Below are 23,958 nucleotides of genomic sequence, written 5' to 3' on the forward strand. Positions count from 1 at the left end.
TTGCAGTCCAAGGGACTCTCAAGAGTCTTCTCCAACACCACAGTTCAAAAGCATCAATTCTTTGGCGCTCAGCCTTCTTCACAGTCCAACTCTCACATCCATACATGATCACAGGAAAAACCATAGCCTTGACTAGACGGACCTTTGTTGGCAAAGTAATGTCTCTGCTTTTGAATATGCTATCTAGGTTGGTCATAACTTTCCTTCCAAGGAGTAAGCGTCTTTTAATTTCACGGCTGCAGTCACCATCTGTAGTGATTTTGGAGCCCCGAAAAATAAAGTCTGACACTGTTTCCACTGTTTCCTCATCTATTTACCATGAAGTGGTGGGACCGGATGCCATGATCTTTGTTTTCTGAATGTTGAGCTTTAAGCCAACTTTTTCACTCTCCTCTTTCACTTTCATCAAGAGGCTTTTGAGTTCCTCTTCACTTTCTGCCATAAGGGTGGTGTCATCTGCATATCTGAGGTTATTGATATTTCTCCTGGCAATCTTGATTCCAGCTTGTGTTTCTTCCGGTCCAGCGTTTCTCATGATGTACTCTGCATATAAGTTAAATAAACAGGGTGACAATATACAGCCTTGATGAACTCCTTTTCCTATTTGGAACCAGTCTGTTGTTCCATGTCCAGTTCTAACTGTTGCTTCCTGACCTGCATATAAATTTCTCAAGAGGCAGATCAGGTGGTCTGGTATTCCCGTCTCTTTCAGAATTTTCCACAGTTTATTGTGATCCACACAGTCAAAGGCTTTGGCATAGTCAATAAAGCAGAAATAGATGTTTTTCTGGAACTCTCTTGCTTTTTCTATGATCCAGCGGATGTTGGCAATTTGATCTCTAGTTCCTCTGCCTTTTCTAAAACCAGCTTGAACATCAGGAAATTCACAGTTCACATATTGCTGAAGCCTGGCTTGGAGAATTTTGAGCATCACTTTACTAGCATGTGAGATGAGTGCAATTGTGTGGTAGTTTGAGCATTCTTTGGCATTTCCTTTCTTTGGGATTGGAATGAAAACTGACCTTTTCCAGTCCTGTGGCCGCTGCTGAGTTTTCCAAATTTGCTGGCATATTGAGTGCAGCACTTTCACAGCATCATCTTTCAGGATTTGAAATAGCTCAACTGGAATTCCATCACCTCCACTAGCTTTGTTCGTTGTGATGCTTTCTAAGGCCCACCTGACATCAATTCCAGGATGTCTGGCTCTAGGTCAGTGATCACACCATTGTGATTATCTGGGTCGTGAAGATCTCTTTTGTACAGTTCTTCTGTGTATTCTTGCCATCTCTTCTTAATATCTTCTGCTTCTGTTAGGTCCATACCATTTCTGTCCTTTATCGAGCTCATCTTTGCATGAAATGTTCCCTTGGTATCTCTGATTTTCTTGAAGAGATCCCTAGTCTTTCCCATTCTGTTGTTTTCCTCTATTTCTTTGCATTGATCGCTGAAGAAGGCTTTCATATCTCTTCTTGCTATTCTTTGGAACTCTGCATTCAGATGTTTATATCTTTCCTTTTCTCCTTTGCTTTTCGCTTCTCTTCGTTTCACAGCTATTTGTAAGGGCTCCCCAGACAGCCATTTTGCTTTTTGCATTTCTTTTCTATGGGAATGGTCTTGATCCCTGTCTCCTGTACAATGTCACGAACCTCATTCCATAGTTCATTAGGCACTCTATCTATCAGATCTAGGCCCTTAAATCTATTTTTCACTTCCACTGTATAATCATAAGGGATTTGATTTAGGTCATACCTGAATGGTCTTGTGGTTTTCCTTACTTTCTTCAATTTAAGTCTGAATTTGGCAATAAGGAGTTCATGGTCTGAGCCACAGTCAGTTCCTGGTCTTGTTTTTGCTGACTGTATAGAGCTTCTCCATCTTTGGCTGCAAAGAATATAATCAATCTGATTTCGGTGTTGACCATCTGGTGATGTCCATATATAGAGTCTTCTCTTGTGTTGTTGGAAGAGGGTGTTTGTTATAACCAGTGCATAGCAAACGGTAAAGGAGAGAAAAAAAAAATCACTCGTAAACCCAATAAACGGAGAGAGTTGCTGGTAACGTCGGGGTATATTTCCTTCACATCTTTTTATTCAGTACACAGTCACACACACATACACTCACAAACATGCACACACCCATTCATACACACACACACACACGCTTATTCCCTTTCTACCTTACATTTTAGTTGCTCACATGCATCTGACTCCACTGAGTGCTGAGCTCTCTGGGAACCCTGATGCTGTGTCGCTCATCATGTTTTATCTCATGTTTAACTCATGTTTTATCTCTGTTCCCTAACGCAGCATCTTGCGTTACTGTGCGTGCTAAGTCGCTTCAGTTGTGTCCGACTCTTTGTGACTCCATGGATTGTAGCCCGCCAGGCTCCTCTGTCCATGGGATTCTCCAGGCAGGAATACTGGAGTGGGTTGCCATGCCCTCCTCCAGGGGATATTCCTGACCCAGGGATCCAACCCTCATCTCTTGCATCTCCTACACTGGCAGGTGGATTCTTTATCCACCTGGGCCTCTGTCAGTGTGAGCCCAGGAGAACGGCTGGGTGAATTGGTTTGGCCTCAGGATGCAGCAGATCATGAATTAGAGGAGGTGAACGTGCAGTCCTGGCACTTGCTGGTGATTTAAAACTCACGTGCAGCCCTCCAGCACCAGCCACTGCTAGCCCATCAGGTGCTCTGCTGGGTGGCTGGGGAAGTGGATCAAAATCCACAATGATTCCACCAGCGGCTGGAACACGGATGGATGAGTCAGTGCATTCTACATCCCACGTCAGGCCGATTCGAAAGCAGCTCGGTCCTTGCTAGTTCACAGAAGCCCTTTTCTTGACTAGAATGACACAGTTGATTCTGGCCAATCTTTCTTTTTTCTTTCTGATCAAAAATAGTGTCGGCGTTACACCCGGAGAGGGGGGGATTTTTTTTTTCCTTCTCTGAGACATCAGCTTTGGCTCTAAAATACTCTCGCTTAGATGAAAATTCAAGAGGTTCTTGAGCTGAGGTTGGAAGTGGAAATGACAGACTCTCTTCCAAAAACTCGTGGTATTTGGTAGAGGTGGGTGGGAACAAGTCAGGGAGGGGACCGCGGGGGAAAGCAGATCAGAGCAGTTGAGAAGGTTTCATGGGAAGAAAGGCAGCAGAAAATGTTCGCTGAACATCAGAATCCCTTCACGGCATAAATGGGGAACATGGGAGGCTGGCGGCATATCGAGTACCTTCCTTTTGGGGAATGAAATGTAGACACGTCATCTGTATAGATGGCAACCGCACCAAGAGAGCAGACAGAGGGTGACAAGCCCATGTGTCTTCTGAGATGTGTGCTTGACTACGGCAGGAGGTTTGTTATTTAGGCATCCTTTTTCTTTAAAAATATGTGGCAGAGCAGAAGCTATTTCTAGAATTAAATACCTCCGAGGGAATTTCATGACAAGATCAAGGGAAAAGTCTGCAAAGTTTTGGCTTTGGATGAAAAGCATCTAAAACCAAGTGAAATCAAAGGGAACCTTAAGCTAACACATTATTGATGCGGGTGTTGGGAAGAAAGCTCAGCTGGGGAGGCTCTCTGGGGACCGAAGCCTGGAGAGGAGAACGTGGAAATATTCAGGGCTTGGCCTCTCTCCGCACGCCAGGATCAGACAGGAAATGCAAGGGTTTTGGTGGTTGACATAGTGCCAAGGGGAAGCTTGGGAGCCCGACGCCCAAGGAGGCTGGAAGCTGGGATGTTGGTGGTGATGGGGGTAAGGGAGATGTCTGTTTTAAGAAAATCCAAAATCTAGTTTTCTTTCTCAACTCCACGTTGCTATGGGAGGTAAAGGGACTTAGTAGAAAGAACATGTGGTTGGTTAGACTCTTGCTGTTGGTAGCAAGTTTCTAATATTTTCCCCAGACTGTTTGCTCCTGGAATCCCAAAGGCTTCCCTGGAGTCTCAGTGGTAAAGAAACTGCCTGCCAGTGCAGGAGGCATGGGTTCGATCCCTGGGTCGGGAAGATCCGCTGGAGAAGGGAATGAATGGCTACCCACTCCAGTATTCGTGCCTGGGAAATCTCATGGACAGAGGAGCCTGGTGGGGGTCGCAAAGAGCTGGACACCACTGAGTGACTAACCAGCAAGTACATGACTCCCAAACTAACCCAGCCTCCTCAAGTGTGACCTCCATAACTTCTGACCCTGCAGGCTCTCCCTCCAGGCCTCCCTCCTCCTTGTGCTCATGAGTTCAGGGCCTGTCCCAGGGGGTGGGCCCTGGACACCAGCAGGGAACCAGAGCCACAAAACCGTGGCTTCATGGGGCTCATGTGCTAGATCAGGGCTATGTAGCAGACGAAGATCTGAGCACCGGAGCTTTCCAATTGTTCTGGTTGCCAACACAGAAGAAGGAAAGGAAGCAGACAGAATTAACTTTATTAACATTTTCCTTTAACCTAATATTCCCCCAGGGATATCATTTCAGCATGATATAATATCATGCTGTTGCTGTTGTTGTTCAGTCGCTAAGTCGTGTCCAACTCTTTGCGACCCCATGGACTGTAGCCCACCAGGTTCTTCTGTCCATGGGATCCTCCAGTCAAGAATACTGGAGTGGTTTGTCATTTCCTTCTCCAGGGGATCGTCCCAACCCAGGGATCAAATCCAAGTCACCTGCATTGAAGGCAGATTCTTTACCGATTGAGCCACCAGGGAAGCCCAAAGTACCATATGAGAGCTTGCTGTTGTTATTGTGTGGTTAGAATCATCGTCAGAGTTGAGCTGATGGTGTGGCCGGGGAGCTCACTGCAGCCCGGGTCACTGCAGTGCTGCCGGTAGTTTCAAACGGTAACTAGTGTGACCTGAGTTGTCCGCTCCTGGAGGGTCCCAGCCCCCGGCAGGTTGACACTTCTCTCATGGATGTTATCACAATAAAACCCACGGGGCAGGTGACCTAATTAGCCAGGTGCTCTCAGCCTTTGCCAGCTCACCCTGTGCTGAAATCATCTTTACATTCAGCTTGGGGTGGCCAGCAGCATGCCTGGATATTCAGAGCAGAACTGCAGGGACACTGGGAAGCCCTCAGACGTGACGGAGGGCCGGGAAGCCAACCTCTGGTGTCCAAGGAAGAAAGGACACCATCAACTCAACCCTGACAATGATACTAACCACACAGTAACAGCAGCAAGCTTTTATACATACTTTGGGCTTCCCTGGTGACTCAGACGGTAAAGAATGTGCCTGCAATACAGGGGATCCAGATTTGATCGCTGGATCAGGAAGATCCCCTGGAGAAGGGAATGGCTACCCACTGAAGTGTTCTTGCCTGGAGAATCCCATGGACAGAGGAGCCTGGTGGGCTACAGTCTACAGGGTCGCAAAGAGTCCTATACAACCAAGTGACTGCTCTGGGTTTCCAGGCACCCTTATGGTCTTGCCGAAGGGGATCACCTTGAAGAGCTTCTAGATCCCATTCACTCTCTGAGGGCCACTCGAAATGCTACCTCCTCCCCAAAGCCTTTCTTTGTGTCAGCACGGCCTGGACCTGTCCCATCTCTAGCATCCTGCAGTGCTGAAGGACTCTGCCCTCTCTTAGACACCAAAGCTCCCACCTTGCATTGTTAACTACACGTGTTCTATATGGCTGTGCCTTTTCTTTCTGTGGCTTCTCCCAGTGACAATCACAGATTGACTTGTGGCAGCCCTGGTGACCTGGTTGGTGAATTCCGCTTTGTCCCAGAGAGGGTTCCAGGGCTGTTTCATCACTGTGAATGCCCTGCTGCTGTCATTAAGTTTTCATCTGGCTTCATGCACTGCCTGTCCATCCAGAAGGCATAGCCTTTGAGAACTGGGGTCTTGTGATCTTGGCCTCCAGCTAGGACGTCTGCCTGGCTGACCTTGGGGCTCAGTGACAGTTGCTCTGTAAGGAGAAAGGATCACCTGATTCAAATAGCTCCCTCTGGTGCCAGTCATTTGCACAACATCCTTTACTTTTATTTCACTGCCATGATCTTGACTTGTATATATTCACTAATTTGGTAAAAACTCCTTCCTGCACTGGGAGACCTTTTTGGCTCCTCACTCTATCCCAAGACCCAGTTCAATGCGATGCCTAGAACCCAGAAGAGAATTGGGAAAGACTACGGTTTAATAAATGCACTGATGAGTTCACCAGCCTGGGCACAGCAGGAGAGGCTCAGATGGTGGCAGGGAGGGGGGCTGGAGCTGGGTGTTCAGTGGCTTTTGGGGGCCTTCTGCTGTAAAGAGAAGCAAGCTTAACTATGGAAAAGCAGGAAGGATAAAGAAAACACATTGGCCTTGCAATCAGGACCCTGAGCATCAGACGTTCTTGTACTGAAGTTTATTTTCTTTGTAACCTTGAGAAAGTCTTGTGAAGGTCAAGGGGGGTGTTTGTTGTGAAATTTCTTTATCAACCAAAAAGTGGCTTCAGTTCAGTTCAGTCACTCAGTCATGTCCGACTCTTTGCGACCCCATGGACTTCAATAGGATGTTATCCATGCCTCCCTGCCCAAATGTATTTCTTATTCATTTGATTTAGCTAGGCCAATTCTCTCATCTTTTTAAGAAATGTTTTTTTTCCTTTATTGCAAAATAAGACATTGTTGTAACAAAAATACTAGAAAATTCAGTGAGGTACCACCTCACACTGGTCAGAATGGCCATCAGTAAAAAGTCTACAAATAACAAATGCTGGAGAAGGTGTGGAGAAAAGGGAACCCTCCTACCCTGTTGGTGGGAATGTAAGTTGGTGCAGTCACTATGGAGAACAGGATGGAGTTTCCTTAAAAAAATAAAAATAGAGCTACCATATGATCCAGTAATCCCACTCCTGGGCATACATCCAGAGAAAACTATAATTCAAAAAGACACAGGCATTCCAATGTTCATAGCAGCAATATTTACAATAGTCAGGACGTGGAAGCAACCTGAATATCCATCGACAGATGAATTGATAAAGAAGATATAGTGTGTGTGTGTGTGTGTGTGTGTGTGTGTGTGTGTATATATATGTGTATATATATATATAGAAATATTACTCAGCCATAAAGAAGAATAAAGTACTTCCATTTGCAGCAACATGGACGGACCTAGAGGTTATCGTACCAAGTGAAGTAAGTCAAACAGAGAAAGGCAAATACCATGTGATATCACTTATATGTGGAATCTAACATGTGACACAAACTTATTTACAAAATAGAAAGTGACTCATAGGTATAGAAAACAAACTTAGAGTTACGTGTGTGTGTGCTAAGTCAATTCAGTCCTATCCCCTCCTTGCGACCCTGTGGACTGTAGCCCACCGGGCTCCTCTGTCAGATGGGACTCTCCAGACAAGACTACTGGAGAGGGTTGCCGTTTCCTCTTCTTTATGGTTCCAAACAAGTTTTAGGATTTTTTTTTTTCTGCAAGAAATTACATTGGAAACTCGATAGGGAATATCTTAACTCTACAGTGGGCTTTGGGTAGTAAGGACATTTTAACAATACTAATTCTTCTGATCCCTGAACATGAGCTATCTTTCCATTTATGTGTGTCTTCTTAATGTCTTATAATTTTTCATTAATGTCATAATTTTCAGTGCACAGATGTTTCACCTCCTTGGTTGAATTTATTCCTAAGTAGTTTATTGCTTTTCAATGCTATTATAATTGAGGTTGTTTACTTCATTTCTTTTTCAGATAATTCACAGTTAGTATATGGAAATGCTACCGATTTCTGCATGCTGATTTGGAGTCCTACAACTTTTCTGGATTTATTGGTTAGATCTAATAGGTTTTAGGGCTTCCCTGGTGGTTCAGATGGTAAAGGATCTGCATGCAATGTGGGAGACCCGGGTTCAATCCCTGAGTTAGGAAGATCCCCTGGAGAAGGAAATGGCAACCCACTCCAGTATTCTTGCCTGGAGAATCCCATGGACAGAGGAGCCTGGCGGGCTACAGTCCATGGTGTCACAAAGAGTTGGACATGATTGAGCAACTAACACACAACAACAGGTTTTAGGTGAAATCTAAAGAAGATTGTCTATACATAAAATTTTACCATCAACACACAGACATGGTTACGTCTTCCTTTCTGATTTGGCTGCCTTTTATTTCTTCTTCTTGCCTGGTTTCTCCAGCTAGGACTTCTAGTGCTATGTTGAGTAGGAGAGGTGAGAGTAGACACCCACATCTTGTTCCTGATCTTAGAGGAAGGGCTTTCCACTTTTGACCATTGAGTGTAATGTTAACTGTGGGCTGGTCCTGTATGGCAATCCTTATGTTGAGGCATGTTCCTTCCGTGCCTGATTTGTTGAGAGTTTTTTTTTTTTATCATGAATGGATGTTGAATTTTGTCCAGTACTTTCTGTGCATCTCTTGTGATGATCCTATAATATAAGAGCTATCTTTCATTCTATTCATGTGGTGAATCACATTATTGATTTGTATAATTTGAACCATCCTTATAAATCCCATGGACAGAGGAGCCTGGTAGGCTATAGTCCATGGGGTTGCAAAGAGTCGGACACGACTGAACGACTTCACTTTTCACTTTATAACCCAGGCGTGCACCCCACTTGATTATGGTGTGTGATGTTTTCAGTGCTGCTGTTGGTTTTGGTTTGGTAGTATTCTGTTGAGAACGTTTGCGTCTATTTTCATCAAGGGTATGATGACAACACAGTTGCTTAAACATCAGATGACAGAGGTCTGTCCCAGCCCATTGGGGATGTTGGTGAAACAAGTAAAATATCACCTCAGTTTGTCTAAAGGAGGCCTCTGGATGAGAAAGCTTGTCACTTTTCCTAGATCTTCTTGCCTTGTAGTTACATGTGGGCAGAAGGGTCTGGAACTTTTGCCGGCTCCTCTCCACGGGGCGCTGCTGCCTAGGCACTTGTTACTAATAGAAGTCACCTCCCCATGGAGCATGACCCATCTCTCCATCCTCCTTCCTCTAATCTCCTCCCTCCCCAATAGCAATGACGAGGGCATGTCTACCTTTGTGTACAACATCACTGCTCATTTTCATATTCAGTGTCCCATCTGACCCTCCTCCATGGGACAGGTGGAAAACAATCCTGTGTCCACCCTGATCTCCAAGCTCTTAGCTCTTTACTCTCAAAGTCCCTATTTTCCCTTTGATCATGATGGTCCACCTGCTTCTGAGACTTGGCAGGGAAGGACTGGAACTCAGGGGATCTGGGAGCATGTATTTCACAAAAAACATGCAGAACATTCTCATTCATGCTGAGTTGAGAGAGCTGTCTTAGGCTGAGTTGCCCAGAAGCAGACCCCAAAAGAGTGATTTGTTTGTTTGTTTATGCCCAGGCAAATGATGTATTAAGGAAATGCTCCAGGAAAACCTAGCGAAGGTGTGATTCACAGGACAGGAGAGAGGAGGAAGCCAGGGGTTTGATGTGGAACGGAGATCCAGCCTCAGCCTGGTTCCATGAAAGTGTAAACGCAACTCAGAATCATGCCGGCTGGAGACTGGGAAATGGGCTTCCCCACTTCCACACCAGGCAGGCATCAGCCGAGGGCTATTTAGGGGTGACTGGGAAACTTCAGGCACTCCTGGCTCTGCCCATAAGAGAAAATAACTCCAGAAGCCCAGCGGTCGGCCTTCTAAGAGTCCCAGGTGCAAGGAGCTAGGGCAAAGGTGGGGGCAGTGGTGGGGGTTGGGTAGTGCACAAATGTTGGCAGGGATGTGGGTAGATCATCTGTAGTGTTGCCTGGGTAACTGCATCCATAACCATGTTCAGCTGTACCACACTGATGCCTCTGCCTCTAAAACCACTTTGAAGCTTCCTCATCGGCCAAATGGGGATCCTGTTGACTTGCCCGTATCACAGGATGATTGTGAAAACAAAGTGAAATGAGTCGGGGGCCCAGAACCTTCTTGACAACAATAGAGACATTACCCAAAGCCAGGTGCTGTTATCCAGTCGTTCTCTCTCAGGATCAGAGGATATATTAGCTCCTGGTCTTTGCCCGTCTGGCCGGCATCAGCACTGACAGCCTTTGGAGAGAGCTTGTTCTGTTGGGAAGAAGGCAAGCACTTTTTTTTTTTAAATGTTGATACATTTTGCAGCAAAGTCTTTAATATATACCAGCCGCCTTGAAATACATCTAATTAACCACCAGATCTCACGCTGAGCCCGTGGTAGGCTTTGATGTGCTCATCAGCGAGGAAATATTGGAAGACTAATCATAACAGGACTTAGCTCCTATAAAACGCCTTTTATCTTCAAAGTGGTTTACAACCACTAATTATGAGAAGAATGAGGGTGAACAACAGCCATCTCATGGAGACCCCAAACCATTATCAAGGCCTTTAATGTATCTTATAATAGAGCAAGACAAGTGTGAGCGGGGCTGTTGAACATTAGCTGTGCAGACTTGGGAGAGTTGTTTTACAGCGGTAGAGACAGCTGTTCCCTGTCTCCCTTGAGGTGGAAAAGGAAATTGGACCTAATTCGAGGGAAGAGGAGGTGCGGTGTAGCAGTGGCATAAGGCACAGCAGGCAGAGTGGTGAGTCGCCCTCTCAAAGGTGTTCCCGTGAGCCTGCCCCTATAAATGGGCTGGTGGGGCAGGTGTCCTTCCCAGTGGGAGGGTGAGATCGCATCACAAGGTCCTCTCCCGCTGGGCCTTCAATGGTAGATTTCTGCGCCTCTTGACTATGTCTTTTCTGTAGCGTGTTTTGTTGTTATGTTTCTTTTTGTCTATGAGTTTATTTGTTAGAATTGTATCAGGGGAGGACTCGCACGTGCACAACGGGCCATGGCGGCCTCAATTACCAGTCCGGAGTTCGGCCAAACCCCGGGGCAGGCAAAAAAAAAAAAGAATTGTATCAGGGGTGGAGGAAGCCAGTTTGGGTTTCATCATGATATCATGATAAGAACGGGCTTCCCTGGTGGCTCACTGGTAAAGAATCAGCCTGCCAATGCAGGAGACGCGGATTCGATCCCTGGGTCGGGAAGATCCCTGGGTCGGGAAGATCCCTGGGAGAAGGAAATGGCAACCCACTCCAGTATTCTTGCCTGGAGAATCCCATGGACAGAGGAGCCTGGTGAGCTACAGTCCATGGGGTCTCAAGAGTCAGACACGACTGAGCGACTAAACAACAACAAAATGATAAGAATAATAACAGGAGCTGACACCCATAAGGTTCTACTCGTGCCTTCATTGTACAGGTGAGGATAGAGGGACTCAGAGAGGCTGAGTAACCTGTTTGTGGCCGTGGGCCTGGTATTCTTACCCACTGCAGTAAGAGCCTACTGTAGAAGGTGGGGTGACTGTCTGAAGCCCCCTAACACCGTGTGTTGAAGAAGTAAAGAGTAATCTGATATGCAACAGGGAAACTCTCCTTTCCAGACTGGCCTGTCTCCTGAACTAAATATTTTAATCTTGAGCAGTGGGTGGTGAGGAAGCATCATCTTTGTTCATCTATGTTCTGGTCCTGCCAGAGGGTCTGCCCAGGACTGTGGGGCAAGGAGGGGGCACAGGCATAAATGATGGGCAGGACACCTGTGAGACTCTGAAGCTTTGGAAAAACACATTTTCCCAGGTGCTAAGGTGGATTTAACTTATATGCAGAGTACATCATGAGAAATGCTGGACTGGGTGAAGCCCAGGCTGGAATCAAGATTGCCGGGAGAAATATCAATAACCTCAGATATGCAGATGACCCCATCCTTATGGCAGAAAGTGAAGAAGACCTAAACAGCCTCTTGATGAAGGTGAAAGAAGAGAGTGAAAAAGTTGGCTTAAAACTCAACATTCAGAAAACTAATGGGACCTGGCATCTGGTCCCATTACTTCATGGCAAATAGACGGGGAAACAATGGAAACAGTAACAGACTTTATTTTGGGGGCTCCAAAATCACTGCAGATGGTGACTGCAGCCATGAAATTAAAAGACGCTTGCTCCTTGGAAGAAAAGTTAGGACCAACCTAGACAGCATATTAAGATGCAGAGACATTACTTTGCCAACAATGGTCCATCTAGTCAAAGCTATGGTTTTTCCAGTATTATGTACGGATGTGAGAGTTGGACTATAAAGAAAGCTGAACGCCGAAGAATTGATGCTTTTGAACTGTGGTATTGGAGAAGACTCTTGAGAGTCCATCCTAAAGGAGATCAGTCCTGAATATTCTTTGGAAGGACTGATGCTGAAGCTGAAACTCCAATACTTTGGCTACTTGATGCAAAGAGCTGACTCATTTTAAAAGACCCTGATGCTGGGAAAGATTGAAGGCAGGAGGAGAAGGGGACGACAGAGGATGAGATGGTTGGATGGCATCACCAACTCGATGGACATGAGTTTGAGTAAGCTCTAGGAGTTGGTGGTGGACAGGGAAGCCTGGCGTGCTGCAGTCCATGGGGTTGCAAAGAGTCAGAGATGACTGAGGGGTTGAACTGAAGGGGGATCTTAAACATACCCTGACCTCTAAGTCTCAGGTGGGGAGTACAGTCTGAATAGTCATCAGCCATTGTCATCTGTGTAGACAGTGGGGATTCACAGGTCACCCTCTCAGGAGACCCTGGGCAGAAACAGTAGCCTCACCATTTTCCTTTCTTTGTGAGAGCTGATGGTTGGTGGGTTGACATCATCCGTGGTGGGAAGATTGACACCATAGCAACAGGCAGAAGCTGCAAATCGAGTCTGTCCCCCACTCTCCCCAGAGAACCAGCTGTGAAATATTGTGGTATCTTTTTTTCTAACACTTATTTCCAACACCAAATGTGTGTCCTTGGATTGTTAATTCAATTCTGAGGGCTTGTGAGCCCTTACCCTGTGGGGTCTGAGTTAGTCTCAGAATTGAATTGACAAAGAAGCCCCACTCAAGACAGATGAGTCATAGTGGAGAGTTCTGATGAAACATGGTCCACGAGAGGAGGGAATGGCAAACCAGTCCAGTATTCTTGCCACGAGAACCCCATGAACAGTATGAAAAGGCAAAAATATATGACACTAGAAGATGAGCCACCTGAGTTGAAAGGTGTCCAGTATGCTACTGGAGAAGTGCAGGGGGCAATTAGTAATGGGAAAGACCCTGTATCCAGGAAAGATTGAAGGCAAAGGAGAAGGGGCAGCAGATGAGATGGTTAGGTAGCATCACCGACTCAATGGACATGAGTTTGAGCAGAGTCTGGGGATAGTGAAGGATAGGGGAGGCTGGCGTGCTGCAGTCCCTAGGGTCACAAGAATCAGACATGAATTAGCGACTGAACGACAGCAACAGTAAGAGGGAAGGTCAGTCCTGTGAGTTGGTGTGGGTGTAACCAGTCTCGGTTACAGTGAGAATTCAGTCTCAACCAGGGACAGGCTGAGAAGGGGTTGTACAGAAAGCAAGAGAGTAGCCACTGTGGGGGCCCTGAACCATACACCCCCATATGTCTGACCCACCACAAATTTTCCACAACCCCCTCCTCAAGTTCATTAACTCTCTAGAAGGGCGCACAGACTTCAGAAAAGTGCCTTACTTATCACCCTTTGTTACAAAGGATACAACTGGGGAGCAGTCAGATGGAAGAGATGCCCAGGGTAAGAGAAAGATCCTAGGATCCTCCAGGTCCCCCCGAACCCCATCTGTTGGGGCTTCTTTATGTTGGCAGAATTGATTAAATCATTAGCCACGAGTGACTAAGTCAAGCTCCAGCCTCTCTCTCCTTCCTGGAGGTGTGGGGTGGGGTTGAGATGCCAACCCACTGTGAACAAAAAATGTCACCTGCCATTTCAGTTCACAACCACACTGCAACCGTCAAGTCATCAGCCACAGCAGCTGCTCCCGGTGGTGCACCTGAGGGGGTTCAGGGTGGAGAAAAACCAGGATACTGGCCCTAGATAGTTAAGAGGCATATCACAGGGATAATTTCAATGAGCCCATCTCTTGCATCTTCGCAGACAGCAGAAAAGGGCTAAATTCATTAACTTGAAATGTCTGGGGGTTTTGTGTGTATGTGTGATTAGCAGTAATCTTTTAATCTTTGACTGTAAGTTTTATTTTTCTAGCAAGAACTCCTATGTACCCTGGTGCCTCCCTTGCCTCTTTGAGACAGAGTGATCTGAGAGGCTGTTTTCCAGGGCTGGATTCTTTAGCAGTCTCCTTGTATAAAATATAGTTCTCAACTTTTAGGCCATGCTTTTTTTTTTTCTCTTAGTCGACACTTCTAATCACACGGTTGGTTCATCTGGCCACCAGTCCCCATCCTGAAACCCACCCAAAGCCACCTACCCAAAGTCACTCCTTAGCTTGAACTAAGGTGTGGTTGAAAGGGGCTCATTATAAATAACAAAAGACTCTTCTTTCACGCAGGAAATTCTAAGGGTTTTAGGAGCTCTGCACCAGAAACCAGGCACAAAGACCAGGTAGATATTTCTCCTTGTATACTTGGGCTTCCCTGGTGGCTCAGTGGTGAAGAACCTGCCTGCCAATGCGAGAGATGAGGGTTTGATCCCCGCGTTGGGAAGATCCCCTGGAGAAGGAAATGGCAACCCACTCCAGTATTCTTGCCTGGGAAATTCCATGGTGGATTTCCCAGGCAAGAATACTGTAGCCTGGTGGGCTACAATCCATGGGCTCGCAAAGAGTCAGACACGACTTAGCAACTGAATACACACACACACACACACACACACACACACACACACACACACACAACCAATACTTATCCTTCTCAGCCCTCACTCTCCAGGGCCAGTTAGGAAGCCAACACACACTTATTGAACACCTGTCATATGCAAAGTACCAGGCTGGGAATTTGTTCATTTAAATCATCATATGTCAATTCCATACCTACTAGGATCTATTAATAGGGCATTTGTCTTTGTGGAAGAAATTAGACATATTACGTGCACTTGAAAATCTAGCCAATTGGACCAAGCAGTGTGTTCTAAAAAAGAGTAAGAAAGAGTAAGTACTCAGAGGCCAAGGCAATCCAGACCAGGTGGTCAGGGAAGACTCCTCGGAGGAGGAGGAATTACAGTTGGGCCCTGAAGGCATGTACAATGCTGAGGGCTGGAGCAGACTGTGAAGGATTCTCACAGGAGGGAGAAAGAACTGAAAACTGCCCTTTGCTGAGTCCTAGAAAACAAACAGAGCCCCCAGGTTGCTGGTGTGGTCCTCTCTTACTCTCAGCAGTGGTAAGTTTGAGTTTCAGCTTGGCTTGATGACCCCAGACAGGTCATGCAGGTCATCTCTCAGAGACTGAGATGCTCATTAATGAAAAGGGGAAAGGACAGCCAGTTCTGACAGCTTCACATGATGGAGATGGGAGGATGGAAGGGAAAGTCCTTTTGCAACTGAAAAGGATAATTAGCATCATTAGGAGTTTATACATCTTGGATTATCGAATCACCTTCCAAGGAGTCATCTCACTCTCAGATTTTTGAACTAGAAAGAATAATACTGAAAATGCTCTAGAAATGATCGTAAGAGTTCACTCACACTTACCAACCACTTACTGTGTGCCCGTCATCATTTCCAAGTGTTTTGCATGTTTTTACGTTGCCTGGTCCTCACGGGAAGTAAGTACTGTCATCTGCATCTTACAGATAGGGGAACTGAGGTTGGACACATCTGAATTGCAGGTGGGTGGCCTGGAGACTCCCCTTCCCCCATGTTCTAGTTCCAGATGCTGTTGGTGCCCTGCCCACTTCATGGAAGGGGTAGTGCTGACCATTTCCAAGTCCTCTGGCCACTTCTAGCTGCCCCTTTGTCTGGGGGGTTTTCTCTAGAGCCGCCACACATGGCCCCTGGAGTGCTGGGGCCTGACATCCTCAGGGGCAGCTCTCCATGATTGAGAGGGATTGACATACAAGGAATCCATTTCCTTGGCCTGGGGTTGGACCACTAAGACCTGTGGTCTATCCCCAAGTTCCTGGGAGGCTCCAGTAGCCCTTGGCATCCCCCCCACCCCATAATTGGCTGGAGAAGGCACCTCTCACAGGCTGCACTCCCTTTCTACTCCCTGGACAATGTTTCCATCCCTCACAAACTAGCCCCTTTCACCCACATCCCTGTCTCAGGGTCTTCTAAGACACCACCTCTTAGGACTTGAGTTGTATCCCCAAAAGACACATTGAAGTCTTAACCCCCAGGACCCTGGATTGTGACCTGATTTCAAAGTAGCCTGTGTGCATGTTAAATCGCTCAGTCATGTCCGACTCTTTTTGTGACCCCATGGACTGTAGCCACCAGTCTCCTCTGTCCATGGGGTTTCCCAGTCAAGAACACTGGAGTGGGTTGCTGTATCTTCCTCCAGGGGATCTTTCCAACCCAGGGATTGAAGCTGTATCTCCTTCATTGCAGGCATTTTTTTTTTTTTAACTGCTGAGCCATTTGGAAGTAGGGTGATTGTAAGGGCAGTTAGAGAAGTTGAAATGAAGTCATTAGGGTGGGCCCTTAATCAACATGACTGGTTATGTAAGATAGAAAGATGATAGGAGCAGATGTGGAAGGGAGAGGCCTTGTGGCGATGGGGGCAGAGATCAGAGGAGAGATGCAGCTAAGAGCCAAGGACTCCAGGCTGGCCGCCAGCTGGGAAGAGGCAGGAGAAGTCTTGCCTGGAAAGAGTCTCAGAGTGAAACCGCTAGGTGGTATTTCGGGGTGCTCGGAAGAGCTCTGGTCCTTTATGTCTCTTGTTCAGTTGATAAGTCATGTCTGACTCTTTGGGACCCCATGGACTGCAGCACACCAGGCTTCCCTGTCCTTCACCATTTCCTGGAGTTTAATCAGACTCATGTCCATTGACTCGGTGATGCCATCCAACCATCTCATCTGCTGCTGCCCCCTTCTCCTCCTGCCCTCAATCTTTCCCAGCATCAGGGCCTTTTCCAATGAGTCAGCTCTTTGTATCTGGTGGTCAAAGTATTGGAGCTTCAGCTCCAGCATCAGTCCTTCCAATGAATATTCAGGGTTGATTTCCTTTAGCATTGACTGGTTTGATCTCCTTGCTGTCCAAGGGACTCTCAAGAGCCTTCACTAGCATCACAGTTTGAAAGAATCAGTTCTTCAGCACCCCAGCTTCTTTATGGTCCAGCTCTCACAGCTGTACATGTCTCTATGTGAAAAGAATTCGGCAAGAAGTAAATTGATAGATGAGAAGGGAGTTATTAGAACAGGACACTTGTGCGGCTTACAAGTGGATGGGTGGGAGAGTACCGCACCCAAGAACTTAGTGGGCTATAGTTTTATAATCAAAGGAAAAATAGGGAGGGGAAAAAGGCCACTTTCTTCCTCATCCTTGAGTAGCCATCACACTTCCATCAACTCCTCCTCTAGGTTGGGAAGGGGAGTTTTCTTGTCTCGACGTGGTCAAGCCAGGACTTGAAAAATATTATTTCAGGTCTCTGTACAATGAGTGACTTTCCACCAAATGTGTGCAGAGAGCATGTCCTAGGGGTTATTAACTCACTAAGCTCACTGGGCAGGGTGTGGGGCTCATGCCGCCATTGTTTCATTGTTTGGAGGCATGTCTTCTGTCGCATGGTTGCTAAGCAAGCCAGCTTGGTTTTGTGGTTAAGCAAACCTGCTTTCTTGAGAGATCATTAACTTACAGGGCTTTCTCATATTTTTTTCTACTTACAATCCCCTAGTGAGATTAATTGTTTCATCACCAGCTTTGTCTCTATCAAAAGGAAGCACAGCCCACTCTGAGACACACGGGATTTGGGCTTCTAGCCTCAGGATTGGCCCTCAGAATATGAGAGAATATGTTCCTGTTGTTTAAGCCACTCAGTTTTTGGTCCTCTATTGCAAAATGGCCCTAGGAAACTGACACACCTCCCGTCTGATGCCTCCTCAATTATTCCTTCACTTGCTCCCTCCCAGGGGCGGGTAAGAACCAGGCCCCCCAAGCTTTTCACACCCTCTCTGGCTGCAGCTGCCTTTTGCTCAGCAGCCCTCCGGCACCCCCACAGCTTGACACGACTGGCCCATCTGCCTCCCTGTGATGCTGGCAACATGAAGTTAGTCACTGACAAGTGGGCGGTGGTGGTGGAGGTTTAGTCGCTACTTCGTGTCTGACCCCTGCGATCCCATGGACTGTAGCCAGCCAGGCTCCACTGTCCATGCGATTCTCCAGGCAAGAGTACTGGATCACTGCTGCATATAGAATATTCCTCCACTGGAGCCTGGGTAATTAATAGGATCTGATCAGATACTGAAAATGCTGTGGGACTCTTAGTCCTACCTGCGTCAGGAGAGCTTCAAGAAAGGTCAGGGTGACTCTGAAGTCTGCCTCTGGCATGGTAGAGAGGGGGTACCAGCCTGCTCCATTTCTGAGGAGCCCAGAGTAACAGGGAAGGGGCTCAGAGCCTTCAGAGAGGATTTAGGCTTTGTCTGTGAATGTTCTGATTATAGCCATTACTGAGCTGTGAATCACTTTGGAGGTCTGGAGATGCTTCTGGAAATATAAGAGGGCTGGATAATTTCCATCCGTGTATGAAGGCTTTTCTGGAGCCATTCTGGAGGAAGAACGGCCGTCTGCCAGCTCTGATGGAGACAGGCAGATAAGAGCGGGCTCTCTTTCCCTTTGTGATGGTGACAGACTTTGTCCACTGTCTTTGGGCCATATCCCACCACTTGCCCTCTTATGGAGGCTTCTCTGGTGTCTCAGACAGTTAAGACTCTGCCTGTAGTGGGGAAGACCCAGGTTTGATCCCTGGGTCAGGAAAATCTTCTGGAGAAGGGAATGCAACCTACTCCAATATTCCTGCCTAGAAAACCCCAGGGACAGAAGGGCCCAGAGGGCTATGGTCCATGGGGTCACATAGAGTTGGACAGGACTGAGCAACTAACACACACAACCTCTTCCCTCTTACGGAGTTACTGTCTGGTGGCCTGAAGCATCCTGGAGGCAGAAAGCTGTGTTCAGTCCCGGGCCAGAGCATCACCAGGCTTCCTCCAAATGTGAGACGGCCCAGCCCAGCGCAGGGCTTCCATTCTATTTGGAAATGAAAGCAGAAGCACTTCTGTGGCTTTGTCTTCTCTTCCCCTTGGGAACCCCACAGATACTATGGGAAGATTTCTGGCCTAGTCAGAGGAGAAAGGAGGTGAGCTCATGCATCCGACTGGGGCAAGAGTCTGCAGAGGGAACTCTGCCTTGCTCCCCTCCTTTCCATGTTCATTTAGCTCCGACACTATGTGACTGAGGGTTTTCACAGGGAAACTGCTGAATTTTCAGGCATTTCCGGCTTGCCAGAGTTGAAGGTCAAAGGAGGAGTCAGGATCCTGGGAATAAACACAGCAGGTGGTGCAAGATTTGCAAGTTCTGGGAAGCATGAGAAGGGGCTGGCTGGCCTATATATATATTTTAAATAGATCTGTTGAACTATTGACATACAATTGTTGTTCTGTCGCTCAGTCATGTCTGAATTTTGGGGACCCCATGGACCGTAGCCCACCAAGCTCCTCTGTCCATGGGATATCTCCAGGCAAGAATACTAGAGTGGCTTGCCATTTCCTCTTCCAGGGGATCTTCCAGACCTAGGAACTGAACGCGTTTCTCCTGCATTGCAGGCAGGTTCTTTACCACTGAGCTCCAGGGAAGCCCATGTTCGTATATACATATATGTATACATGTGTACGAGTGTCTGTATGTATATGTATATCTCCATGAAACCACCACAGCAAGTAAGATTTGGAACACGTCTACACCGCCAAAAGGTTCCTCTTGCCCATTTGCCATTCCTGCTTTTCACCTTCTCCCACCCTCCCTTATCTCTTTCCTATCACTTAGGTAGTCATCCTTTTTCATAATTTTATATAAATGGAATCAAATAGGGTGCACTATTTTTGTCCAACTTCTTTCACTCATGTGATTGAAATTCAATGCAGTTTGTTCCTTGGAACAACAGTCCTCTCCTTTCAAAGCCAAGTAGTATCCCATTGTGGGTTTACATTACAGTTTTACCCACTCACATGCCGATGAGCTTTTTGACTGTTTTTGGCTGCTACGAATAAAGCTTCTATGAACCTTCATGGACAAGTCTTTGTACAGATATATGCTTTTATTCTGTTAGTAAATATTTAGGATGGTAGGAGTTTGTTTGACTTTTTAAGGAAACCACAGAATGTTTTCCAAAGGGTTGTACATTTGTGTACATTCTCACCAGCAGCATTTGAGTATTCCATCCGATCACCCCATATCTGTGCCAAGACTTGGTCAATCTTTTTCGTTTCAGACATTCTAGTAAGTGTATAGTAGCCTTTCATTGTGGTGTTAAATTGCATTTCCCTTATGACTAATAATGTTGAACATTTTTATGCAATTATTTGATATCAATATATCTTATTTGGTGAAGTGCCTGTTCAAATGTTTGTCCATTAAAAAATTGAGTTGTTTATTTTCTGATTAATAAGTTCTGCTGCTGCTAAGTCGCTTCAGTAATGTCCGACTATGTGTGACCCCAGAGATGACAGCCCACCAGGCTCCTGCGTCCCTGGGATTCTCCAGGCAAGAACACTGGAGTGGGTTGCCATTTCCTTCTCCAATGCATGAAAGTGAAAAGTGAAAGTGAAGTCGCTCAGTCGTGTCCGACTCTTAGCGACCCCATGGACTGCAGCCTACCAGGCTCCTCCGTCCATGGGATTTTCCAGGCAAGAGTACTGGAGTGGGGTGCCATTGCCTTCTCCAAATAAGTTCTGAGGGCTCTTTATATATTCTGGATCAAAATTCTCTATCAGATACATGATTTGCAAATATTTTTCTCTGTGGAGCTTAAATGGTATCTTTCAAAGAGCAGAAAGTTGAAATTTTTATAAAGTCCAATTTATCAGGGTTTCCTTTAAATGGATTATGCTATTGCTACTGTACCTAAGAAATATTTGACTTTAAGCCAAGGTCACAAAGATGTTTTCTTCTTGAAGTTTAATATTTTTAGATTTTCCATTTAGTTCTATGATCCGTTTTGAGTAAATCTTAGTATATGGGATAAGGTATGAACTGAAATTCATTTTTGCAAATGGATATCCGATTATTCCAGTACCATTTGCTAAAAGGATTACACTCCCTCTGCTGAACTGCCTTTGCAAAAAAATTAGTTCTATATACAGGTCTATTTCTGGATCTTCTGTTCTGTTTCATTTATCTATTTACTTTTCTGTCTTTATACCAATATTACACTGCCTTCATGACTGCAGACTCAGAATGTCTGGGAATCCAGTAGTGTTCTTGCAACTTTGTTTTCTTTTTTTGAAGTTGTTTTGGCTCTTCTAGGTCCTTTGCATTTTCACATGAATTTTGGATCAGGTTGTCAGTTTCTACAAAACCCGCTGGGATTTTGATTGGGATTGAGATGAATCTATGGATGAATTTAGGGAGAAATAGCATCTTAACAGGATTGAGTCTTTCAGTTCATGAACATTCAACTCTTTCCACTGATTGTGGTCTTCTTTAAATTCTCTCACCAATATTTTGTATCTTTCCATGGATGAGTACTACATATTTTTTCTCAGATATATCCATAAGCATTTCATATTTTTGATGCTACTGTAAATGATATTTTTATTTCAATCTCAGCTTTTTGTTGCCGACATCCAGAAGCACAATTGATTTTCGTATAGAGAGTGTGTATCTTTTAAACTTGTCAAAGTCACATGTTAGTTCTAGCAGCTTTTTGTGAATTTCATCAGATTTCCTACTAGACACTCAAGTTGTCTGGGAATAAAGATAATTTTACTTCCTGCTTTCCAATCTGGGTGCTTTTTATTTCTTTTCTTGTCTCATCAAACTGGCGAGATGCTAACAACAATGTTGGATACAAGTGGTGAGACAACATTCTTGTCTTTTTCTTGATCATAGGGCAAAAACATTTGGTTTTACACCAAGTATAATTTTAACTGTCACTTTTTTTGGGTAGATACCCATTTTTAGATTGGGAAAACTCCTTCCTATTTCTAGTTTGCTGAGAGTTTTTGCCAGAAGTTGGTGTTAGATTTTGTCAAATGCTTGTTCTGCATCTATTCAGATGATCATACCGTTTGTCTTTTAAATTTGTTAATGTGGTGAATTATGGTGTTAATTTTCAAATATTAAGCCATTCTTGTACTCCTGGGATAAAACCCCACTTAATCAGGATGTATCATTCTTTTTATACAGTGTTGGGTTCAATCTGCTATAATTTCCTAAAGAATTCTTGCATCTATGTTCATGAAGGTTTTTGGTCTGTTTTTCTTTTCTTTTAATGTTTTTGTCTAGTTTGAGTGTCAGGGTAATCCTGGCCTCATACAATATGTTAGAAAGTATTTCCTATCCTTCAATCTTCCAGAAGAGTTTGAATAGAATTGCTATTAATTTTTCTTTTAGTATTTGGTAGACTTCATCAGCGTAGCCACCTGGGCCTAGAGTTTTCCTATAGGAAGATTTTAAACTGTCAGTTCAATTTTTAAAATAAAGTATTATTCGTGTTACCTATTTTTCCTTGAGTGAGCTTTGATATTTAGTGTGATATTTCAAGGAATTTCTCCATCTCATCTAAATTGATAAACTTACTGGCATAAACTTGCTCATAATTTTCCCTTATTATGCTTTTAATGTCTGTAGAATGTGTAATGCTGTCATCTCAAATTCCTGATACTGTGATATAGTGTCTTCTGTCTTTATTGATCTTCTTAAAGTACTAGCTTTTAGTTTCATTGATTTTTCTCCAGGTTTTTTTATTTCATTGATTTCTGCTCTGATTGTTATTTCTTCTCCTTACTTGGGGTTTAATTTGCTCCTCTTTTTCTAGTTTCTAGTGGTAGAAGATGAGGCTGCTTGACCAAGACCTTTCTTTGCTTTTATGTGTGTTTTGTGCTGTAAATCTTTCCCTGAGTAATGCTTTAGCGATATTCTACAAAATTTGATATGTTGAGCTTTTATGCATTGGAGAAGGAAATGGCAACCCACTCCAGTGTTCTTGCCTGGAGAATCCCAGGGACGGGGGAGCCTGGTGGGCTGCCGTCCCTGGGGTTGCACAGAGTCGGACACGACTGAAGTGACTTAGCAGCAGCAGCAGTTTCATTTAGTTAAAAAATGCTTCTCAAATTCCCTTTACATTTCTCCTTTGAGCCATGGGTTTCAGAAGAGCATTATGTAGTTTCCACATATTTGGCGATTTTCCAGAGGTCTTTCTGTTGTTGTTCTAATGTAATTCCAGGGTGGTCAGAGTACATACTCTGTTTGACTGAATCCTTTTAAATTTGTTGAATCTTGTTTTGTGGACCGTAATATGGACTGTCTTGGTAAATGTTCCATGTTACACTTAAAAGATTTGTATTCAGATTTTGTTGGGTAGATTTTTCTATTAATGTCAATTAGGTCAAAATAGTTGACAGTTTGGTTCAAGCCTTCTGTATCCTTTCTGATTTCTGTCTCCTTGTTTTATTCATTATTGATAGAGGGATATTGAAATCTAAATGTGGTTGTGGATTTGTCTAGTTCTCCTTGAATTTCTATCAGTTCTTATTCTGTGCATTTGCTTTTGGCATCTGTTATTAGGTACATTTGTGTTTAGATTACTTTATCCTATTGATGACTCTTGCCTGGAGAATCCAATGGACAGAGGAGCCTGGCAGGCTATCGTCCATGGGGTTGCAAAGAGTCAGACACAACTGAGCAACTGAACACACAGGCTCCACCTAGGTTTCTTCCTCCTGTGCCATGAACTGAAAATTCTTTCAGCAATGCGTGCATGCTACATGGCTTCAGTCGTGTCCGACTCTGCAACCCATGGATGATAGCCCGCCAGGCTCCTCTGTCCGTGGGATTCTCCAGGCAAGATTCATCAATAGAATAAAGTAATCTAAACACAATTGGACCTAATAACAGATGCCAAAAGCATAGAACAAACACTGATAGAACTGATAGGCTTCTCCAGGTGAGAATACTGGAGTGGGTTGTCACGTCCTCCTCTAGGGGCTCTTCCCAGCCCGGGGATTGAACCCAGGTCTCCTACATTGCAGGCAGACTCTTTACCATCTGAGCTACCAGGAAG

General features: G+C 45.1%; 1 protein-coding gene across 6 annotated transcripts in view; it reads left to right on the top strand.

Moving 5' to 3' along the window:
- The window catches only part of CRACR2A (calcium release activated channel regulator 2A), a 160,082-nt gene that overhangs the window by 56,594 nt on the left and 79,530 nt on the right, over positions 1 to 23,958 (top strand). The gene's annotated exons all lie outside the window — the stretch shown is intronic.

Source organism: Bos taurus, chromosome 5 (genome assembly GCF_002263795.3).
Source record: "Bos taurus isolate L1 Dominette 01449 registration number 42190680 breed Hereford chromosome 5, ARS-UCD2.0, whole genome shotgun sequence".
Lineage (NCBI taxonomy): Eukaryota > Metazoa > Chordata > Mammalia > Artiodactyla > Bovidae > Bos > Bos taurus.